General features: G+C 43.1%; 1 long non-coding RNA gene across 1 annotated transcript in view; it reads left to right on the forward strand.

Annotated features, from left to right (window-relative positions):
• Positions 1–8,882, forward strand: part of LOC307216618 — a 50,145-nt gene extending 41,263 nt beyond the window's left edge. The window contains exon 4 of the long non-coding RNA XR_013839224.1: positions 8,733–8,882. This is a non-coding gene — a long non-coding RNA (uncharacterized lncRNA). The remainder of the gene's footprint in view (positions 1–8,732) is intronic.
• The last annotated feature ends 12,763 nt before the right edge of the window (positions 8,883–21,645 follow it).

Raw genomic sequence — 21,645 nt, forward strand, 5'->3', positions numbered from 1 at the left:
TTAGTCTGTTGTGTTTTTGTGTTGATTAGCATGTGGGGAGCCGACGTAAATTGCTTGAACCCTAAAGTTAAGTCTCTTGCCTCAGAAAACCTTATAGCTTAGGAGTTTATTTTCATACTCAAACGTTTAAAACAATTAACTCATTCATGGGAGAGGACTTTAAACTGAGCTCATCTGAGTTAAAAAATATATATACAAGAGTGTTATTCATGAGTGAGCTTGTTTTCCCTCCAAATCGTGGGTTGCTTGAAACCAAAAGCTGAAGGAAAACATTGCTCTTAAACTTAATATGCTACTAGCCAGTGGAAGTGGGTGCAATGCCACCAGATTTATCTTCCCCTGTCATTTCAAATGCACGCCTCGCCCAGCCTATGCAACCCTTCCTGCCATTTCCATCCTGCTCTTTATTTATTTTTAAAATGTAAAGCCAGGTTTGTTTGTTTAGACAGGTAGCTTACTGCCCTGCTCAAAATTATTATTATTTTTCTGGTGTATTGGGATTTGACAGGGATGAAGAAAAACATCAGCCATTTCTTCCCGTTGTCCTTACCTCATCTTCAGGAGAATGTTTGCAGCTGTCTCTAGCGCCATTCGAGGCAGTAATTCATCTCCAGATGCAGGCTAAGGCCTAAAAACCTGCTGACACGGACACTTGCAGTTGCTGATACCTTGACTTCTAGACAGGCATGTTTAATTTGTACAATGGCCTCAACTTAAGACCGCTATTCCCTTCTATAAAACCCCCAAGGCAAATTCATTGCAGGGTAGACTTTACCATCGGGGGCAAAAACAAACAGTAACACTCCAAAGTCCCTGCCCTGGGTTTTTCTTTTCTCTTTTCTAGGTAGCCAATTAAAACTGAGGTAGAAATGATTCATGAATTAACAAAGAGTTGACAGGGAGGGTAGGACATTAACCAATGGCTTCAAGTTACAAGAAAGGAGAGTGCGGCTAAACCAGGCATAGGCAAACTTGGCCCTCCAGATGTTTTGAGACTACAGTTCCCATCATACCTGACTACTGGTCCTGTTAGCTAGGGATGATGGGAGTCATAGTCCCAAAACATCTGGAGGGCCGAGTTTGCCTATGCCTGGACTAAACATACAGAAAACCTTTCTGACAATAAGAGCTGTTTGACAGTGGAACAGTCTTCCTCAGGAGGTTGTGGACTCTTCTTCCCTGGAGGTTTTTATGCAGAGGTTGGATGGACATCTGTCATGGATGCTTTAGCTGAGATTCTTGCATTGCAGGGGTTGGACTAGAGGATCCTTGGTATCCCTTCCAACTCTACAATTCTATTATTCTATGACCCGAGACATTTTGCTGCCTTAAGCAGAGTCCAAATGACACCTCCATGGTGCTATGGTCAACATTTTCAAAAGTCTTGCTACCCCATTCCGATACCAATTCTTGCTTTCATCTATCCCTCTCCACCATCCCCACTAATGATGCTGCCGGAAGCAGGTTGAGTCACTTAGCTGTGTTCAGTGCCAGATTTACGTATAAGCTAAACAAGCTATAGCTTAGGGCCCCACTCTCTTGGGGGCCACCAAAAAATGAAAAGGAAAACAACAACTGGATGTGCATTTCCAAAATATAAGATAAAATACAAATGACTTTGATAAAATACATGTTTTGTTATGTGCAAATGGCTTTAGATACCTACTAGGTCCATAAATTACCATATAGCATATATTCAACACAAAAAAACAGCGACAATTTGTTGTTGACAAAGGACAGCTGGACATATAAAGGGCCCCATTACCTTCAGCTGCTTAGGGCCTCATCAAACCTAAATCCGGCCCTGGCTGTGTTACAGGGCTGGTTCTAGGAGTTATATATTTATACATATGTTTATGTGATGGTAGGGACGCAGGTGGCGCTGTGGGTTAAAGCCTCAGCGCCTAGGACTTGCCGATCGAAAGGTCGGCGGTTCGAATCCCTGCGGCGGGGTGCGCTCCCGCTGCTCGGTCCCAGCGCCTGCCAACCTAGCAGTTCGAAAGCACCTCCGGGTGCAAGTAGATAAATAGGGACCGCTTACCAGCGGGAAGGTAAACGGCGTTTCCGTGTGCGGCTCTGGCTCTGGCTCTGGCCAGAGCAGCGATGTCACACTGGCCACGTGACCCGGAAGTGTCTCCGGACAGCGCTGGCCCCTGGCCTCTTAAGTGAGATGGGCGCACAACCCCAGAGTCTGTCAAGACTGGCCCGTACGGGCAGGGGTACCTTTACCTTTACCTTTATGTGATGGTACATGGTGTTTCTATCCTATCTTTCATCACAGAAGATCTCAGGGCACCAAACAGCATTATAAAACACAATAAAAAGTAACCAATAACATTCCATTAGCACAGTGGAAATAATAATTCAGTATATCACCCATCTGTCTCGGTGTAGGCTCATACCAGTAGGCTCATACCTAAAATGGCTGATGGGAAGAGAAAGGTATTCAGGTGGTGCCAAATATCAGGAAGGTGAGCAGCATCTTGCAAGGGTTCCCCAAGTGTGCACCCAACCTCCTTACGAAGGAGGAAGATACCAGTTTGTGTTGGTGGCAAGCAAAAAATAGGTATAAAAGGAGAATTCCCAGATGCCGAGATCCAAGTTTGAAGCAGGTACTCTTTGGTGAGAGAACTCCAGCAAGTATTTGAAAACACAAAACATGCAGCAAAGTAAAGCAAGGACACATAGGCTGTTAGACCTTTAAAATATGTCTTTCCGAGCGAGTTCCAAAATAGTGCCCTCTTCCCCCGCATAGGAAAAGACCACTAGTTTACACAGTTTAAAACGGTTTACTTACAAAGCCTTAAAAAGTCAGGTTCATGTGCTACTCCATACATCAAACAGAAAAGCCACACAGGCAATAAAACTTGGTTTAGTTCTAAAGTGGTGAAAATTTCCAAATTATTGTTATAGGAACTCAAGAGAGGCTTGTTAGAGCCATGTGGTCTGAGCAGTAGCAACCAACTCGGACCTCATATGTGGAGCTTCTCAAATAGACGGAGGTACAACAAGAGGCTTGATTACCTCCCTCCGAACGCGAGGGGGGAGTGACCTAGCTAAGCATGGCAGGACAGTTTACTCTATGGCATTAACCCCTTGGTGGATTAATTAGACTTAGGCATGTTGGCTGTATGAGGCTGGTTATCCCACCATTTGTTCCCTCCAAAGCAATGTGTGTGTCTTGACTAGACACACTTAGGCTATTAAGACATGACTTAGACTTTGTAAGCCACCTGTTGCACATGACACATGTCTCTTAAAGAGACAGGCCACTTTATAGTACTCTGTGTAAAGCAGCTATAGGTAAGCAGGCTGACATCATATTGGTCATAATACAATCAGTGTTCAATCAGCAACTTCTGCTTTTATGAAGAGAATGGAGCAAAACACGAGCCTGTGTAAGGAAAGTGGAAACCCATCAGCAAAGGATGTTTCACAAACATAAATGTGCTTGGAGAGACCCCGGTGTATCCTTTTAATGACTAGCTGTAACTCACTGCTTTTACTTTGACTTTAGAAAAAAAGGGGGGGTACTAAACCAGGGAAAGTGGCAGGAACAGCTGAAAACATACTTGCCCACTATCCCTACGACCACCTAAGGGCTATGAACATCTGGAACAATCTGAAGCAGAGGGAAAGTGGGTGCATGCTAATGTTTGTCAGTGATGTATTCCGCTTTTTATTACCATGGAACTTTTGAGACCGGGATGTGTTCCTTCACAAACAGTGGTTGCTATATTGGAAATGGGTCACATTATTTGAGATCTGGAATGATTTGTGTAATGCTAATCCAAGGGGGTTTAAACTTACTAAGTGTTCTTGGCAATGTATAAGAACCTATGAGCCATCATCTGATCTAGGATTTCTCTTTTCTCTTTTTGGGAGTGTGTGGTGGTGGGGAGTTAGGAAGAGGCACCTATGGGATGCTTGGAGATCATTCCCCTGCACAGAACCGTGTTGTCAGCCACAGATCTCTTTCCAATTTCCACGCTTCAATCCTGTCTATGTTTGCCATCACATTGGCTGAGTATTTAATCTCTTTGCTCTCCAGAAAACAGCTCTTTGTCTCTGTCTGTACCGTACAATAGAAGCAAGGAGCAGGATTGGAGATGACGAAAAGATCCTTAAGAAGAGCATGGGTAGGACAGTACAGAAATAGGTCCCTTCTTTTTCCCCAATGATATTTTATTCAGTTTCAACATTAATACCATATATAGTTAAAAACCACAATTTCGTATTTTCTCTTATTTTTGTCGACTTCCCACCCCTTTTCCCATGGAGTTGTTGTTTCTCCTCTTCTGATGCACCCTGTCTTCTACCTACCAAATCGTAACAATATTATAATCTGATTACTTCTGTTGCTTATAGCTCAAATCCTGCCTGTGAGTTCATCATACTATTTCTTGAAATAGTTCAAATAAGGCATCCGTTCTTCCATAAAACACTCATTCTCTTGAAACACCCATTCTCATAATATTGCTGTTAATTAACACATCCCCCCCCAAAAAAAGGTCCCTTCTGATACCTGGGTTCCAAACCATCCAGGGCTTTATATGCCAAAATCGAAACCTTGAATTGGGCTTGGTAGCAAACAGGCAGCCAGCGGAAATCATGTGGTCTACTAGACAGTCTATGTACCCTAGCAGCAATATTTTGTTCTAGCTGCCATATCTCAGCTGTAGTCAAGGGCAGCCCTATGCAAAATGCATTGCAGCAGGATAATTGGGAGATGACTAAATGATGGATTACTGTGGCTGGGTTATCGCTATCCAAGAATAGCCATAGCTGGTGATGCAGCTGGAGTTGGAAATAGTGGCTCTGTGCAATTGGTGGCACTTGGGCTTCTAGGGACAGAGTAGACGCAAGAAGCCTGCCCAGCCTGCAAACCTCATTCTTCCGGGGGAATGCCATCCCATCCCATACAGGACAGGCTGACTAACTAATTCATGGACCCAGAATGGCCATAGGATAACAGCCAGAGTGTCATAACGAAACTGAGCTATGCACATGCAACAGTGAATGCATCCCTTTATTTAAAAACACACAGACCTCCCATTCATAAATAGTTTGACAGGGATAAGGCTGGCTAGGAGGCTTTCCCCTGATACACTGGTTTTTTTAAATATAGAATATTTTTCTCTATATAGGGAACATTCAAACACAAACTCCTATATTTGTAGCCTGTTATGGTATAACCCACCAAGAGGCAATCTAAAACTGCTCTAAGAGGGTACGCTTTCACTATCAAGAAATGTGGGAGAGAGACACGAATATAAAAGCCTTTTTTAATTTTAATAGAATATCTTTTAGCCAATAATGTGAGGTCAATCTGTAATGGGACACTATTGAATAAAGCAGGCAGGCATAAAGATTTGACTATCAGTCTTAATGATGGCACATTGTCAGCTTCAGAAGCCATAATGTACACTGGCCTTTCTCTCCCTGCTTTAATGCAAACGTTCATTCATATCATCTCGCCGTGTCAAATTACACGGCAATTTAGTCCCTTACTTCATGGGAACACTATTGAACAGAACTGACTTGCCAGACCAGAAAATATATGTGTCAGAGCTGCCTCTAGGTCCCAGCTCACAGAGGACCAACGCTAGGCTGTTGTAATGTACAAAAGTCTTTATTGAAGTTCAATTTCCATTTTAAAGCCGCAGCGCGCAGCCCTACATCTTAAACCCTAGATCGGCGAAGTCCCATCTGAATCTCCTCCCCTCTGACACCAGTTTAAGATCCTAGCCCTGCTCCACCTTTTCCGCTGCTCTCTTCTCCTCTGGGTCCTCCTGCCCGCTGGGGCATTCCCCTTTCTGGACTCCTCAGACGCTGAGTCGCTTAGCTCCTCCCCCTGCCTCCGGCGGGCTTTAGGACCCGGTTCCCAATCCTCATTCTCTGCTGTCCCACGCTCCTGTACATTTGAACTTGCCTCTCGCGCCAACCCAGTGACCTTCCTCCTGACCGTTACACTACTTCTGTCACTGCTTCCCTCTTCTGGGATACTGGCCGGATCTGACCTCCCCTCCGTTGTCTGACTCTCCGATGGAGGCGTGGTCAGCCCTGACTCCTCTCCTCTCCCTGCTGGGGGAGACGCTACTCCCGATACCTGTGACTCTTCCCCCCCACTATGCTCTGGGGGGGAAGCTGGTCCTGATTTCCAACTGCTGCTCTGGGAGTCCCCGCTGGCCCCTTGCTTCTGGGGTGTCCCCCTTGGGACCCCCCTTGCCCTGGCCACCGGCGCCCCCTTCTGTGAATCTTCCGATTCGCTGGAGAGGCTCATGGAATCTCTCGGGCCACTGTCATCTTCTCCTACGCTGCCCTCAGATTCTTCCCCTTCGCTCTCCATCTCCCCTCTTCCCTGTGCTTCTGCTCCTGAACCCCTGACAATATGTTTTATTTATTTACCTTATAGATTTATGCACTACTCTTTAGTATAAATATTTCCAGAGTGGTCCCTCCAGTGCAGTATTATGTTTCCAACAGTAGCCATATGAATGTCTTTCACAGCCTACAAATAGAACATCATAATGATAACCATCACCTCTTGTTTTTATTTCTGCCCCATAACACTGGCAGCTAGCACAACCAGATGCCATCCTCTGCCCCAGCTGCAACAAAACATGTCTCTCCCCTATCGGTCTCTACAGCCACTGCAAGCTCTGTAACCTTCCAACAGTTTGACTTTACCCCACAAAATGCACTCCTCCATTGTTTCCCGAGACAGACGCATGCCAACCAAACATATTACCTTAGTTCACAAAGGCTCCATTTCACTACAATGGCAAATAAGTGATAACACTACAGGTAGGGAATCGTAGAATTGAGAACTGAGATTCCTACATTGCAGAGGGTCATCTAGTCCAACCAAAAGCATCCATGACAGATGACCATCCAACCTCTGCTTTTAAAAATCCCAAAAAAGGAGAGTCCATCACTGTCAAATGGCTCTTACCATCAGAAAATTCTACTTTGTGTTTAGTGAGTTGTGGGACAGTCAAGTTGCCAGCTGCATTTGTTTGTTCCTGTGCCTTTAACAGCAGCCAGAAACAAATAAATTAAGAGAGTGAATATTTTCCTGGCAGAGAGATAAAGGATTGAGGGAAAGAAATACCACAATTTCTGAGAGTTTGCCAGTTTGGATAAGATGCCCCTAACTTCTCCACTTCCTTCTGCAGCCAATGCTCTTATCTCCTGCTACAGTTATAGGATAACTCATTGTGGTGTCTGCATTTTGTTCAGCCCTATCAGGAATTCCAGGAGTCCAACCTGCAGCGTGAAGGAATATTACAAATTATTTTGATTCTGAAATCTTATCTGTGTAGTCGGGTTTTTCTATTTTGATTTCTGTTTGTCTGTTCTCTTCAAAGAATTCTGTGAGATAATAAACAATAACAACATAAAGAGAAACCATAATTTGCTTCTGTCTTTAGACATTCAAAATATCACCCAGTGTTTTGCAGCCAGTGCCATCTTTAATAATACATTTGTTCCATCAAAGGTTCAGAGATCTTTTTTCCTGTGCTGGCGAGAGTGTGCATTAATAGTTATTAATGAATTTATGAACATGCTTGCTAAATGCCATTGTGTTCACATAGGAACTTAAAAGCACAGGTATGAAGTGGTGCTGAATTGCCCAAGAGCTTTCATTCAATTCTCAATTGGTCACGTATTAATTTAGCAATCTGATATACAGCCTCAGAGCAGCTTCAAACACTATTGAAGGAGCACTGTCAGCCTCATGGAAAGTGGTGCTTCTTGAAATGTTCAAATTGCAGAGATGGCTTCCCTGGTCTGATGTGCAAGAGATGGCTTGATGCATATGAGGTTGCTAAATTAAATGCACTACCAATTAAGAGTTGACTGCAAGGATTTCGACAATCCAATGGCTCTTTATAGTGATTTAAACCCCTCTGCAAACTGGATGATTCACATGTTGACTGGAGATGCAAGTTCCTCAGCACATAAGGAGAGCACCGCTCAGTCACGCTTACAAATAGCTTGGCAGAGAACTCAAAGCATGGAAGAGCCCATAGCTCAATGGGGCACACATGCATTATGTTATGTACTGAAGTTCTCACCCTGGGCCAGCAGGGGGATACTGTAGATAGTTTTCACGCAGGTCCACATATGCAAATAAGGAATCGAAAGTGATGTTCAGTGATTGGATAGTTACAGGAAATGGTTACTGTTGCGTTCTAGTGGAGCTCTATATAAGCAGGCTGGCTGAACCCTTCAGTTCAGTTCTGTTCTGGCCTGTGAATAAATAAGAGCTGTTTGAAGAATCGCTGTGTCATCTGATATGTTCACCCACAACTTAACACATTACATGCACAAAGCCCCAGTTTCAGTCCCAGACAAAAGAAATGAAATGTCTGCCTCTTACAACCTGATGCAAAAGGGAAACAGTCTGGACCAGGGATCACTCAAGTATTTTGGATTCTGGGCTGGCAACACTGCTTGAAGAACCAGTAAAGCAGGACAACAAAGAATCTATTTGCAGTCATTGTTCTTTCTTAAAAAAAATAAATCTGGCTGTTAGCAGAAATGGAAAAGCTCACTAATTATATAAGAATAAGTGATGGGCTACAAGATGATACATTCATTGAAAACCAGATAATATTTATTCCGTATTGGACCAACACACATAATGAGTCGGTGCAACCATTATTTTGTTTTCTTTTCATTATGTGATCATTACTGTAATTACGTTTTGTTTTCTTCCCGCAAAGGAAATATCAATTCAAGCCAACTATTTAAATATTCTATATGAACGTATGTGAAAGACTCTGCATGAAAAGAATCATCTGAAGAAAAATTAAAAAGAAAGCCAGCAAGCTTTCCTCTTAGCCCCTTATCATTACAAATTAACAACTCTGGTTTCCAGTATCTCCAGCTGATGTATGTAATATCACTGTATTTTTATTTGACTTACTTTCATTTCATGAGTTAATTTCAGGAAAGTTTATAAACTATGCTATATTAAAAGAAAATCTCCTGGCTTTCCCTATACCGTTGCTGCTTTTATTTACTATGAGATTTTGTCCATACTTTGTCCCTCCACAAATTGTATGTTGGGATAGTTGCTCCTTTTCAGAACTTAGCAATTACAACCTTTGCTGCCAACAAATCTGTTCAAATTTGTGAATTGTTCTTGTCATTCTCCCAGTTGTGCTTAGCTTTGAGCACCCTGATATCAGAGCAGCAGGAAAAGCAATTCATAAAATTGCATAAATCCATAAATTGATAGGGCAATGTGATTAAGCTCCCCAGCGTGTAAAGGAGCCGACACAACCCAGAGCAAGATACTTTCTCGTCATGTGGCTTTCTGAGTGTCCCAGAAACAAACGAACATAAAAGCATCCAACATCTCCCTCGAGATGATGAAATTATTTGTTGCATATTACCGGGGTCAGAAATTTCAGGCATCGCATTTCAGGCAGTCGTATTTGATACGTCCAGCCTTATATTCATATTGTGTAGGGCTCTGCCTTTTCTTAAAACATACAGACGGGAAACAAACAAAACCCTGCTTCGTACTGAAAACGCTGCTTTTGCCTGATGGCAAAAATGCATGTAGCCGTAGCTGTCTAAAATTAATTCCAATGTCTCCCCACACACATACACAGGCTTCTGGCTGCTTCCTCTCCGAGTAGCAAACAAGCTTCTATTTTGTCCTCCACTCTAATCACGATAGGGGGCTTCTTCAATGATTACATTGTTTTGGTGTGGTCAAAAGGTGAATACAAATGTTCGGTTTTTGGAAGGCGTATTGCTCATTGGGGATCGGAACTCATCATCCATATCAGAAACAGTAGTAAAACTGGAGGCCATCTGGCTGATTTACCTGTTAATGCAGAAGCAGCGGTCCCAGGGCCAGCTGGAGCAGGCTTGCCAATGTTTCAGAAGTCCCCAATGCTCAGATTAATGGCCAGATGTTTCTAAAAACTCAGCCTCGCCAGTCTCCACTTTGTGGCTCCCACACCTTTTGTCAGGGTTATGCTTGCTTCTGAGTGTTCAGGATCATCTCATCTCTCGCCAAGACCATGCTTGGTATTATTTTTCCCACTGAATGAAATTGATGTTTTGGGGTTTTTTGCACTTGTAAGGGGATCCTGGGCTGCATCAAGGAAATAGAAAGGGGCCAAATAGTGTCTAAGTGGGACTATGCCCAGGATCTTGCTATCAGCTTTTAGTGTGAAAATGGACTGGGTGAGGGGCATCACTGAGACGAAATATAGGGAATAATGGAATTCACTTGAAGAATGAGCACCAGGATAAGCTCTCTTACAATCAAATGAAATCATGGTCAGGATGGGAATATAAGCAAAGGAATGAGAATGATAAAGGAATGGAATGTAGGCTATATATATTATAGAAATAAGTATTACATTTAAGGCAGTAGATAAAGGATTTGAACATCATGGAAATAAGGATGGGAAGTCAAAATAAGGGAATATTGAACTGAAACTGAATCAAATTTGTTGAATTGTTTGGATTTGTTAAATTGTAGGAAAATCAATAAAAATTGATGGAGGAAAAGATAAGAAATGAGGATAAGTCTCTTTTATTTTTATTTTTGCACTGGAAGGTTGGTCCTTTGATGGTGGGCCAAAAGAGAATGAATCAGGATAGGACTAAGGAGAATGGTGGGACCTAGAGGAATGTTGGAGGCAAAGGGTGAATCAGGTTTAAATGTGGCAGGTAAGGAGCCAAGCCCAAGATATTTTGATAGGTGTGGATGGAGGCAGAAAGGACACTGGTTGATTCTGAGTCAGTCCCTGCAGATTCTGGCATTTACTGGCCTTTCAGGGACCTCTGTCCCAAACCAGCTCCCTGAGAGGATTACTGGTTGCACCAGTAAAATGCTGACCAGTGGAAAACCCTGGGGAACAAAGACTGAGCTGAAACAAAATGACAGCCTTTCACGAATGCTCTCAGCAGTGCCAAAAAGCAACTCCCCTTTTCAGCATTTCTTCAGCCTTCCTTGTAAAGAATGTTCACATAATAATCTACATGGTCCACAGTTGTCTGCGGTGATGGAAACACACAGTCCAATATGAGCAACAATGTGGCATTGTGATGTCATCACTTTCATTCAGTGATCACTGATAGGGTGCAATCCATCCATGTGGCCAATCCTTTTTTTATATATATATATTTATTTATACAACAAGAAAAAAAACACACACAAAAACACAAATACCAAATTACACACAAATTACAAAAATAACCATAGACACATAATTTTCTTGGCAAACAATAAAACATCTATTGGTCTTAACACTAAAGATCCAACTTCCCGTCTATTCCATATTTCAAATTCATATTACTTATTGCCAATACACATTTTTTTCATAATTAAACTTATTCTCAATAAATCTAATTTCTTCTATCTACCTAGCAACTATTACTGAAGTTCCTCGAAAGCTGCAACAGAATTTAAACTACTATATTTATTTTTCAGATATTCTTTGAAAACCTCCCATTTAGAAACAAATTCCTGTTTTGATTTATTCTTTATTTTTTCTGATAAACCATCTAATTCGGCATATTCTGTCAGCTTTTGGATCCAATCTTGTATAGAGGTGATTTCATTACTCTTCCATTTTGCTGCGATCAAAACTCTTGCTGCCACCATCGCATATAAAAAGATACCCTTCCTCTTTTGTGGAATATCCAAATCTGTTATTCCCAGGAGGTAGGCCTCTGGTTTTTTATTGAAAGAGATCTTTAGCATTTTTTGCAGTTCTGCATGTATACTCTCCCAGAATACCTGTATTTTCCTACGTGTCCACCACATATGGTAGAATGTTCCTGAGTCTCCGCATCTCCAACAATTACTTGACACATTTTTATACATTTTTGAAAGTTTCCATGGTGTTAGATACCATTGATGTTGCATTTTTTGAAAGTTCTCTCTAGTTGTGTAACAGTTTGTGAATTTCCAATTGATCTTCCATAATTTTTCCCATTGGGCCATGGTTATTGAATGGCCAAAATCCTGGGACCACCTCACCATTGCCCATGTGGCCAATCCTTTGATGGGCAAGAAGCAACAGCCAAAAGAAAAAAGGGTCCCAGGATCAGCAGTAGGCCAGACTGCTGATGGTGCAAAGTAGGACTGGAAAAGGGGGAATGATCACACAATTTAATTATGGTGGAGAATAATCAGTGCAGTTCGCTGGTATACAATTTTGCTCAAATGACTGGGATAAGCAACAGGAAAAGAGGAATACGAGTCAAACACACACACTACTGTCCCCCCCCCTTGGACTATTTCTTTCCTAGGAAGCTGCAAGAGGATCATTCCCAAAGGCTCAAAAGCATATTTAGAGCTCTAAAAAAATGGTTGGTGGAGCAGGTGCAGCTGCACCTCCAGGTTATGAAGCCCCAGTGACTATAATGGGACTTTTGTTAGCACAGAAATGTGTGTTTCACAGCCCAAGGGAAGCTGCTCTTATCCTACACTTGCTAACTTGGGTCCCATTTGCAATCCTTCTGATGGCAGTGGGAGCTTTGTCTGGCACCAAAGAAACAGAGATTGGCTCTTTGGCTGCCTCTATATTTATAGCAGCAGCTGCCACCAAATCTAAAAACAGAGCCATTGCCGAGAAAACAATGGGAGCTGAGTATATGGGCCCAGAGAATGATCTGAAGTAGACCTCCAGCAAAACCCAAGCAGATCTGGTCACCCAAGCCACCCAAGAACCACACACAAGCAACAGGTTGCTTGTGGCATCTTAAAGCTAGTGTAGCCCTCCAAATATTGCAGGACTACAGTCCCCATCATCCATGGCCCCTGCCCTTGCTGGCTGAGGATGATGGGAACTGTAGTGCAACAACATCTGGGGTGGGGGCACAATGGCTACCTCTGCCATAAAGACGAAGAGTTGGATCTAGACATAGACAGTTGAAATTAGTAGAATGCCAGAACTCACCATGAACACCTCCCTTGTTCTCTTATAATGGCAATGGCGCCCACCTGAGAGGTGTCAGAACTGAGTTCTGGTGAGTTCCAGCTGGAAAAAAGCCCTGCACATACCCATAAACAGTTATGCCACTTAGGTAAAGATAAAGGGACCCCTGACCATTAGGTCCAGTCGCTTTATTGGCTGAGGGAGCCAGCATACAGCTTCCAGGTCATGTGGCCAGCATGACTAAGCCGCTTCTGGCAAACCAGAGCAGCACATGGAAATGCGTTATGCCACTTAGTATAGGTTAAATAGCTACATTTTGGTGCAGAATATGCCTCGATTATTAGAAAAGTCTAAAGGGGGGCATTTGTACCTCTGCCCCTCAAAACAAGTTCCGTAAAGTATGCCCCATATTGACGTTTCAAGTTATGTAGCCGTCGTGTCACACAAACACACTGACATGACAATGCACACTCGTTAGTCAACAAGTCTGAAAATGGGATATCCCTACATCTGACAGTAAAAACAGCAGGCGTTAAGTCTACATAATAGAGCAGTCCAGCTCAGAGCAGAATGCTCCTTTCATTGCTTCCTTGGAGAGAGGAGAAATGAAAAAGAACAAACAGCTCAGAGGAAGAACCACCAGTGTCAGGTTGCTTTCAGGATTGGCAATGCCCCCCTCCCACTTCCGGGTTGTGGGCCTCAGGAGGTGCCTGGCAATGCCAAACCCTGATGCCCCAGCACCCATCTAATGTGCATGCCACATTGATCCTGTGGGTGTTGTTTTCTACAAACAGGGCCCTTTTAATGTTGATCTCTGTGTGCTAAACCTCCAGTGCTCTGTCAGCACTTCGGCACAGTTGGGGAAGGTTACCAGGTAACCAGCTGCACACAAAACAACTGCACCTGGCATCTCAGAACAGGAAACCCCTGTACTTGCAAATTGAAAGCCGGCCTATGAATACAAGCACTGCAGAGAAACACCCTGACCGGAGTGTTTCAGCGTGGATCCAATTAAAGTCAGCTGCTTTTTTTTTTTTTTAAGAGTGCATTGTAAAGTGACTGTCAAATCACAATGAGAGCATCTGCAGGAAGCTCTGACCAAAAAAAATAAAAAATAAAAACCCGCCACATTTCCTTCAGCTGTGCAGGGAAAGCTAATTACAGGCAGGTTAGTACTCTGCATATCAAGTGCTTGCTACAGAGGTTGTTCCCAAACAAGGCTGCTAATCTCCTGAGGGGAGTTTGAGCACCATATTTGTTCATTTAATTCATTCAAAGCATTTTGACCAAATCGTCTGCCTACACAGCACCGATTTTGAGGCATACCTGAGTGAATCTTTGTCCGTGGAGTTTTCTTGGCAGGGATACTGGAGTGGCTTGCCGGTTCCTGCTCCAGGAACCTATCCATTCTGAAGTAAAGCAGCCCTGAGTGCTCACTCGAAGGACAGATCGTGAAGCTGAGGCTCCAATACTTTGGCCACCTCATCAGAAGCGAAGACTCCCTGGAAATGACCCTGATGTTGGGAAAGATGGAGGGCACAAGGAGAAGGGGACGACAGAGGATGAGATGGTTGGACAGTGTTCTCAAAGCCACCAGCATGAGTTTGACCAAACTGCGGGAGGCAGTGGAAGACAGAAGTGCCTGGCGTGCTCTGGTTCATGGGGTCACAAAGAGTTGGACACAACTAAACAACAATGAGTGAATATTTAAGTCATTCCCTGTCTGTCAGATTCCTCAGTTTCAGCCTTTGGAACAAAAGGGTACTCCCCTCCCTCCTGCCCCCTTTGCAATGCTTAGCACTGTTAGCTCCCAGCATTTCTGATCTTGCAGGGCAATTCGACCTCTGTTTGGCCATTCTGGTCTCTGGGATCAGGAAAATGGTAGCACACATCTCGGTTCCCACACCAAAAAGAGGTGTGCCCCCAGGAGAAATAAGAGCACCTGTTCTCCCCATCCCACCCCCAGCCAAGGAAGACACATCTCTGATAGTTATTGACAAAGAAGCACTTACAGTAGCTCCCATAGTGTTCTGGACGCGCACACACGCACACACACCCCAAACACACATCTAGCCTCTAAGCAGCTGTCCCCAGATTTGTGCCCTGCAGGGCAGTTACAGTAATGGGGGACCACATTCCCCCCACCAGTTTAAGCTCCACCCACATGAAAGTCATCACTGTTCTTCCCTCTTCAAGCACCTCCTTGTTCTAGGAAACAGCAGTGCAGAGGGTGCCGAGGTGTCTACTGTTTCCTCCCTTGCCTGAACAGTCTCTTCTTCCTCCACCACATCCTGCATGTCTCCCTCTGTCTTGGACTGCCCTGGTTCCTGCCTTGCTGGTGGCTCAAAAACCCATAGGTCGCTGGCCCTCCCCTCCTGGGTCACTCTCCTGGCCTCTGCCTCCACCCCACACTTTTCAGAGTCCTGCCAGTTCTTGACAATGCCTCACTTTCTCCAGAGATTGGAAGCAACCAATTATGTGTGAAGCTGCTGACTTGGTCAAACTGAGACAAAGCTCACTGTGGCTTTAAACAGTAGGATCTGCAGAACTTTGGACAGCTCCACAAGTAACACAGACGTTGTTCCAATCGTGGGAAAATCTTATCCAAGCGGTTACTTCCCAATGCAGGTATTTGAATGCATCACATTTTGTTTTGAGTCTTACATTGGAGCAGTTACAGATAGGTAGCCGTGTTGGTCTGCCAAAGTCAAAACAAAATAAAAAAAATCATTCCAGTAGCACCTTAAAGACCAACTAAGTTAGTTCTTGGTATGAGCTTTCGTGTGCATGCACACTTCTTCAGATACACTGAAACAGAATAATGAAACAGGGTAATACGCCTCCCCACCTTCTCACTATATAGAAGGGTCTGGTGACTTCTGTTTCAGTGTATCTGAAGAAGTGTGCATGCACACGAAAGCTCATACCAAGAACTAACTTAGTTGGTCTTTAAGGTGCTACTGGAAGGAATTTTTTTATTTTGTTTTTACATTGGAGCATCAATGAAAGGCCTTGAGTTGACCTTCTGTGGTCTCAGTAGAGGGTCTACATGAGAGCAAATAGTCTTGAACAACTGGTGTGTTGATTCAGGTGGTTCATCTGCAAGGACTGTAACTTACTTGTCCTTGAATGATTAATAATAATAATAATAATAATAATAATAATAATTTATTCATACCCCGCCCATCTGGCTGGGCTGCCCCAGCCACTCTGGGCGGCTTCCAAAAAAAATTAAAATACTGTACTACATCAAACATTAAAAGCCTCCCTAAACAGGGCCACCTTCAGATGTCTTCTAAAAGTCTGGTAGTTGTTGTTCTCTTTGACATCTGGTGGGAGGGCATTCCACAGGGAGGGCGCCACTACCGAGAAGGCCCTCTGCCTGGTTCCCTGTAACTTGGCTTCTCGCAGTGAGGGAACCACCAGAAGGCCCTCGTTGCTGGACCTCAGTGTCCGGGTAGAACAATGGGGGTGGAGACGCTCCTTCAGATATACTGGACCGAGGCCGTTTAGGGCTTTAAAGGACAGCACCAACACTTTGAATTGTGCTCGGAAACGTACTGGGAGCCAATGTTGATCTTTCAAGACCGGTGTTATATGGTCTTGGCAGCTGCTCCCAGTCACCAGTCTAGCTGCCGCATTCTGGATTAGTTGTAGTTTCCGGGTCACCTTCAAAGGTAGCCCCACGTAGAGCGCATTGCAGTAATCCAAGTGGGAGATAACCAGAGCATGCACCACTCTGGCGAGACAGTCCACAGGCAGATAGGTTCTCAGCCTACGTACCAGATGGAGCTGGTAAACAGCTGCCCTGGACACAGATTTGACCTGTGCCTCCATGGACAGCTGTGAGTCCAAAATGACTCCCAGGCTGTGCACCTGGTCCTTCAGGGGCACAGTTACCCCATTCAGGACCAGGGAATCCTCCACACCTGCCCGCCTCCTGTCCCCCAAAAACAGTACTTCTGTCTTGTCAGGATTTTATTGCATAAAAATCTTGAGCTATTTCTACCGCTTCTCTCTCTGTGGGCTGCGTAGATGTGAGTTCTTATTGAAAGCTAGGCCTCCTCTTTTCAGCATAGCGTTATCTCAAACTTTAGAACTAATTCCAGCCTAGCATTTGAACTTTGCAGGTGCAGATTGAAATGCATATTCCTTCTCCCTCATGTATGAGGTGATTTATTGAAAGGCATGCTCATTAGTACCTGTGGAATTATATTTAGCAATTCTGCCTCGATATATCCACAATGGATCTTGAATCCCTTTACTCACTCATTTTTTCAAGCCTACATTGACAAAGTTGTCCTCATGCAACACAAAACTCATGACGGTATTTAACTTTTTGCTAACAAAGGAATTAATATTTATGACAACGCTCACCAAACTTACATGCCCAAATGTATCTTCCTCATATGACCGCACTTCCCACAGGTCTACTTTTGTGATGTTTTATATTAGCAATTTAGAATAAGGGTTTCCAGTTTCTTTGATGGCCCCTTCAAGAGGAGACATGAATGACTGCTGATCTTTCTTTCCCCCCAAAGATGAACATAAGAACATCATTTGATTGTACAAAAAGGTTGTGAATCAACTTCAATCGGAGCATAAAGGCGTATGTGTCTTTTCAGTTCTCGCAAATTATGCATATTGTTTTCCTGTATTAAAACAAGCTGTAATTTGCACCTTTGAGAAATTCTCCTTGATATGCCTTGTCTAAGGAGATGTGTCTCATATCACAATTTGAAAGTGCAATAGTGCCAGAAATGATGGGCAGAAGAAGGGTTACTTCTTACGGGCAGCTTCCAGATTTTTGAAATCTGGCTCTTGCCACAATCAGATAAAACTACAGATCTGGGTCACTTGAATTAGTTAAATGTCAAAGTTTTATGAACCTCACCTCAGTATTGGTTTGAACTCTGTGAAATATAGAATGGTCTGCAGTTGACACAAACTGGATTGTAAAAATCTATGTCTGCAATTCTGGAGACCGAGACCATGTAACACCAGTCCTGAAAGACCTACATTGGCTCCCAGTATGTTTTTGATCACAAATCAAAGTGTTGGTGCTGACTTTTAAGGCCCTAAATGGACTCAGCCATGTATACTACCTGAAGGAGCTTCTCCACCCCCAGTGTTCAGCCCAGGCACTGGGCTCCAGCTCTGAGGACTTTCATGGACAGCTGTGAGTCCAAAATGCAAAAATACATTTCATAGGTTTCCAAGATACTCCTGGATCCCCCCCTTCCCATGTTCTGTAACTATCTACAAAGAAAGAGTTAAAATAATTTTATATGTAGGTATGTATGTATAACAGGAGGACAAAATTGCCTTTATTAGGGAAGAAATTATATAGATCCATTAATTACACCAGGAAGAATGTTTAAACTGGCATGTATACAGTCTCGAAGGAGATGGGACTACAGAGCTAGCCCGATTCCCCCTCTCCCATTATTACATTTCTCTTTAAAGATAATTTGATTTTCCTGAGGTCAGCCATCAGAATGTAATTATTGTGCACCAAACATGTTCTTCCCAACAGCTTGTTTACTACAGAACACATCCGCTTTCACCGGTATGTGAAAACCTGTATTTTGGTTAGGCAAAATTATGCACAATATTCATCACACGATTACTTACGTAGTTATAGAAAGCCTGATAATAAAAGAGCCTTGGGGAAAACCCAGATACTTGCACAGCATACTTAATCTGCCTCAAAAATACCTTTATCTGTACAAAATGGGAAGGAAAAGGGAATGCTGGGAGGTAAATTCCAACACCAAATATTTTTTTCCTGTCTTTTATGCCAGATAATATTAGTATAAATTTGCTTAACTCTTCCCCCCAAAAGGAGGGCTATTCTCTGAGATCTTTTACTTGAACTCCCTAAAACTATATGCCTTTTTTGAGACTTTCACATGACAGAGAATTACAGGGGTTAGAAGTGAGCTCCAGAGGGGCTGCAATTTTAAGTATTAGCCTTGAGGTTGAGCAGATTCACACATCCATGCTCATCGTTTGGTGACTTGCGTGTGTGAATGGATCCTCACAAATTTAACCCTGGAATTAAAATCTGCATATCACTCACATTGCAGACTGTGGTCAAACTAGGACGGCATGAGATAGGATGCAACCAGACAGACTTATAACCATCTCACTTTTTAAAGGTGGACATTTAGCCATCTCATTTTCATTCCCACCCCCCTCTCCTGCTGTATTATACCAATGCAGGCTCCAAGTGGGAGACTATATTTGAATGCACCTGTATGTTACCCTCCCCCGCCTCCTCCCCCCAAACAACTCACTACACTTAGAAAGCTCATATATTAGAACTTACTCCCTCATGTGCTAATTTTGAATCTTTGGAGATGTGGGGGATACAAAATAATAATAATAATAATTCACTCACCTGTAATATGCGTACAATTTGATAAAATAAATCTCCCTGCTCACAGTATGAACAAGTCAAGCTTACCTTCAGGTGTACATTCGCTAGAAAATAGGATGCTACTCTCGTAATAATGTGTGATTTTGCGGGGGAGTGCAGCTTGCTCAGGTGTACGTCAGTCATGCAAACACTAATACTACAAAATAAAATATTATCGTTAATTTGCTAGGGTGATGGCTTTCAGACTGGCTTCTATTGAACCCTAGGGGTCTGCAGAAGCTCGTTATCTATAAGAAGAAAGGAGGACTCTGCTCCTGAGAGATAGCTGGTCTCTAGCCAATGATGACAAAGCTGTTGATCATGCAGACGATCTTGCATTGATCACTGCAAGATCTATGGCTTATTTCAGATGCAGGTGGTTTGCCTTCTCGTGATTACTGTCATGTGATGGGAAGAGTGGGAACATCCTTCCTGGCTCCTGCTCCTCCATCACATCCCCACCACCAAGTCCCATTGCCATCCGCTCTTTGGAGGAGAAGGTCTGTAGGAGAGAGCCTGCTTCATTCATGAAGCCTCATCGTACAGTTTAGAACCCTCCAAACAACTAAATGGATTGCTCTTTTATTCTGAAGGCATTTCAATAAATAATATTTTTTCGGGGGGAGGAGAAATATTACCCTCTCTTCTCCAAATATTTATCATTTATTCCTTAGATGCGGCAAGAACCTTGAAAAATAAAAACCTTCATAGCTGCAGCAAATTCAATAGACTTGTTTTTTTACAGTTATTTAGGGTCCTCGTTGTGAATGGAGAAGGCACCTTAGGGTGCTCACTAGTATCTTCTGTACGACACACAAGCTCTGTTGTGGATGGTGCAAAGGAAGATTATAAACCACTGTGTTTCCAAATAAAAACGCCCAGACATTTCCTTGTAGATATGTACTTCACTTTAATCACATCTTCTGAAATGGCTGGTTCTTTTTAAAATCCACATTCCTTGGAAATTTGGCCCGGAATCGCTACATGGAGATTTATTTCTTAGGTGGGGATATGGACAGCTGAAATGTCTGAGAGCTTTTAGATGTTTTCATCTAAAATTGTGCCAATGCGGGAAGGAGACTAAATCTTCCAAAGGCTGGGATTTATTGCCATAGTATAAAGAGGCTTTCTGCTTCTTCTGCTTCTTCTTTTTTTTTTTTTTTTTAAAAAAAGATGACTGCAGTGTGATGGTTCTAGGTAGGTATTTGTTTTTCCATAGGGTACATCCCTGTTAATCTACTGCAGTCAGAGAATCCTTCTGCTAGAGAACATTGTCTCCTAGAGCTGGGACAGGCAAACTGTGGCCTTCCAAATGTCGCTGAACTACAACTCTCATCATTCCTGACCACCAGCCATGTTAGTTGGGGATGATAGGAAATTGGATACAACAACATCTGATGGGCCATAGGTTCCTCAAACCTGCCCTATGGTGCTTGTTTTTTCCTAAAACTGTACGAATGACATTCGATGTCAGGACACTGCTGCATGGGAAACCACATTCATATATATATATATATATATATATATATATATACACATACACACACACACACACACACACACAAACACACTGCTGCATGGGAAACCACATTCACACACACATATTATATATATATATATATATATATATATATATATATATATATATGGTGTATACACTCCAGTTCTGAAGAGGAAGAGGGTCTCTCTGTGTTAAAGATTGGGTTCGTGGTGTGGCACTGTCTCTAGGATAAGGCTGATTAAAAATGATTCCTGCACACCTACAATTTTATTAATTGTCCAAGAAGTGGAAAACCATCTGGGAGCTTTTCAAGAGATGCCACTGAGTGCTGCTGCTCATGAAAAAGAGGAGCATCCCACCGGGATTTGATGGAGAATATCATAGTCCATCTGGGCAGAGCTCCAGTGACATTGCCCTCGCCACATTCAGGACTAGTTCCTGGCCCTACCCAGGCCAGCCCTCTCTGCCATATATTTTCAACAGGCAGTCATTGGCCCCCTGTCTAGCTGTAGAAAGCAAAGTCCATTGGGTAGCTATTTGGAAGGCTGTGAAAGGTGAGGGATAGGATGTTTCTATATTTTGAAAGGTTGTATGAGGTATGCAGCAGGGAGTGGAGGAGACAAAGTCAAGTGAGGTTGTGTGTTAGCATTTGTAAGACTAAGCAAGAGTGTGGGGATGTTCTGGAGGATTGTCTGCAAGAATATGGGTGTGGGTTTAATTTTCTTATTCATCTTTGTTCTTGTTTTTTACTCATTTCAAACATTTTTATCCTGCCTTTGTCAGGCTCAAAGGGGTTAACATAA

The sequence above is a fragment of the Podarcis cretensis genome (genome assembly GCF_951804945.1).
Source record: "Podarcis cretensis genome assembly, chromosome: 5".
Lineage (NCBI taxonomy): Eukaryota > Metazoa > Chordata > Lepidosauria > Squamata > Lacertidae > Podarcis > Podarcis cretensis.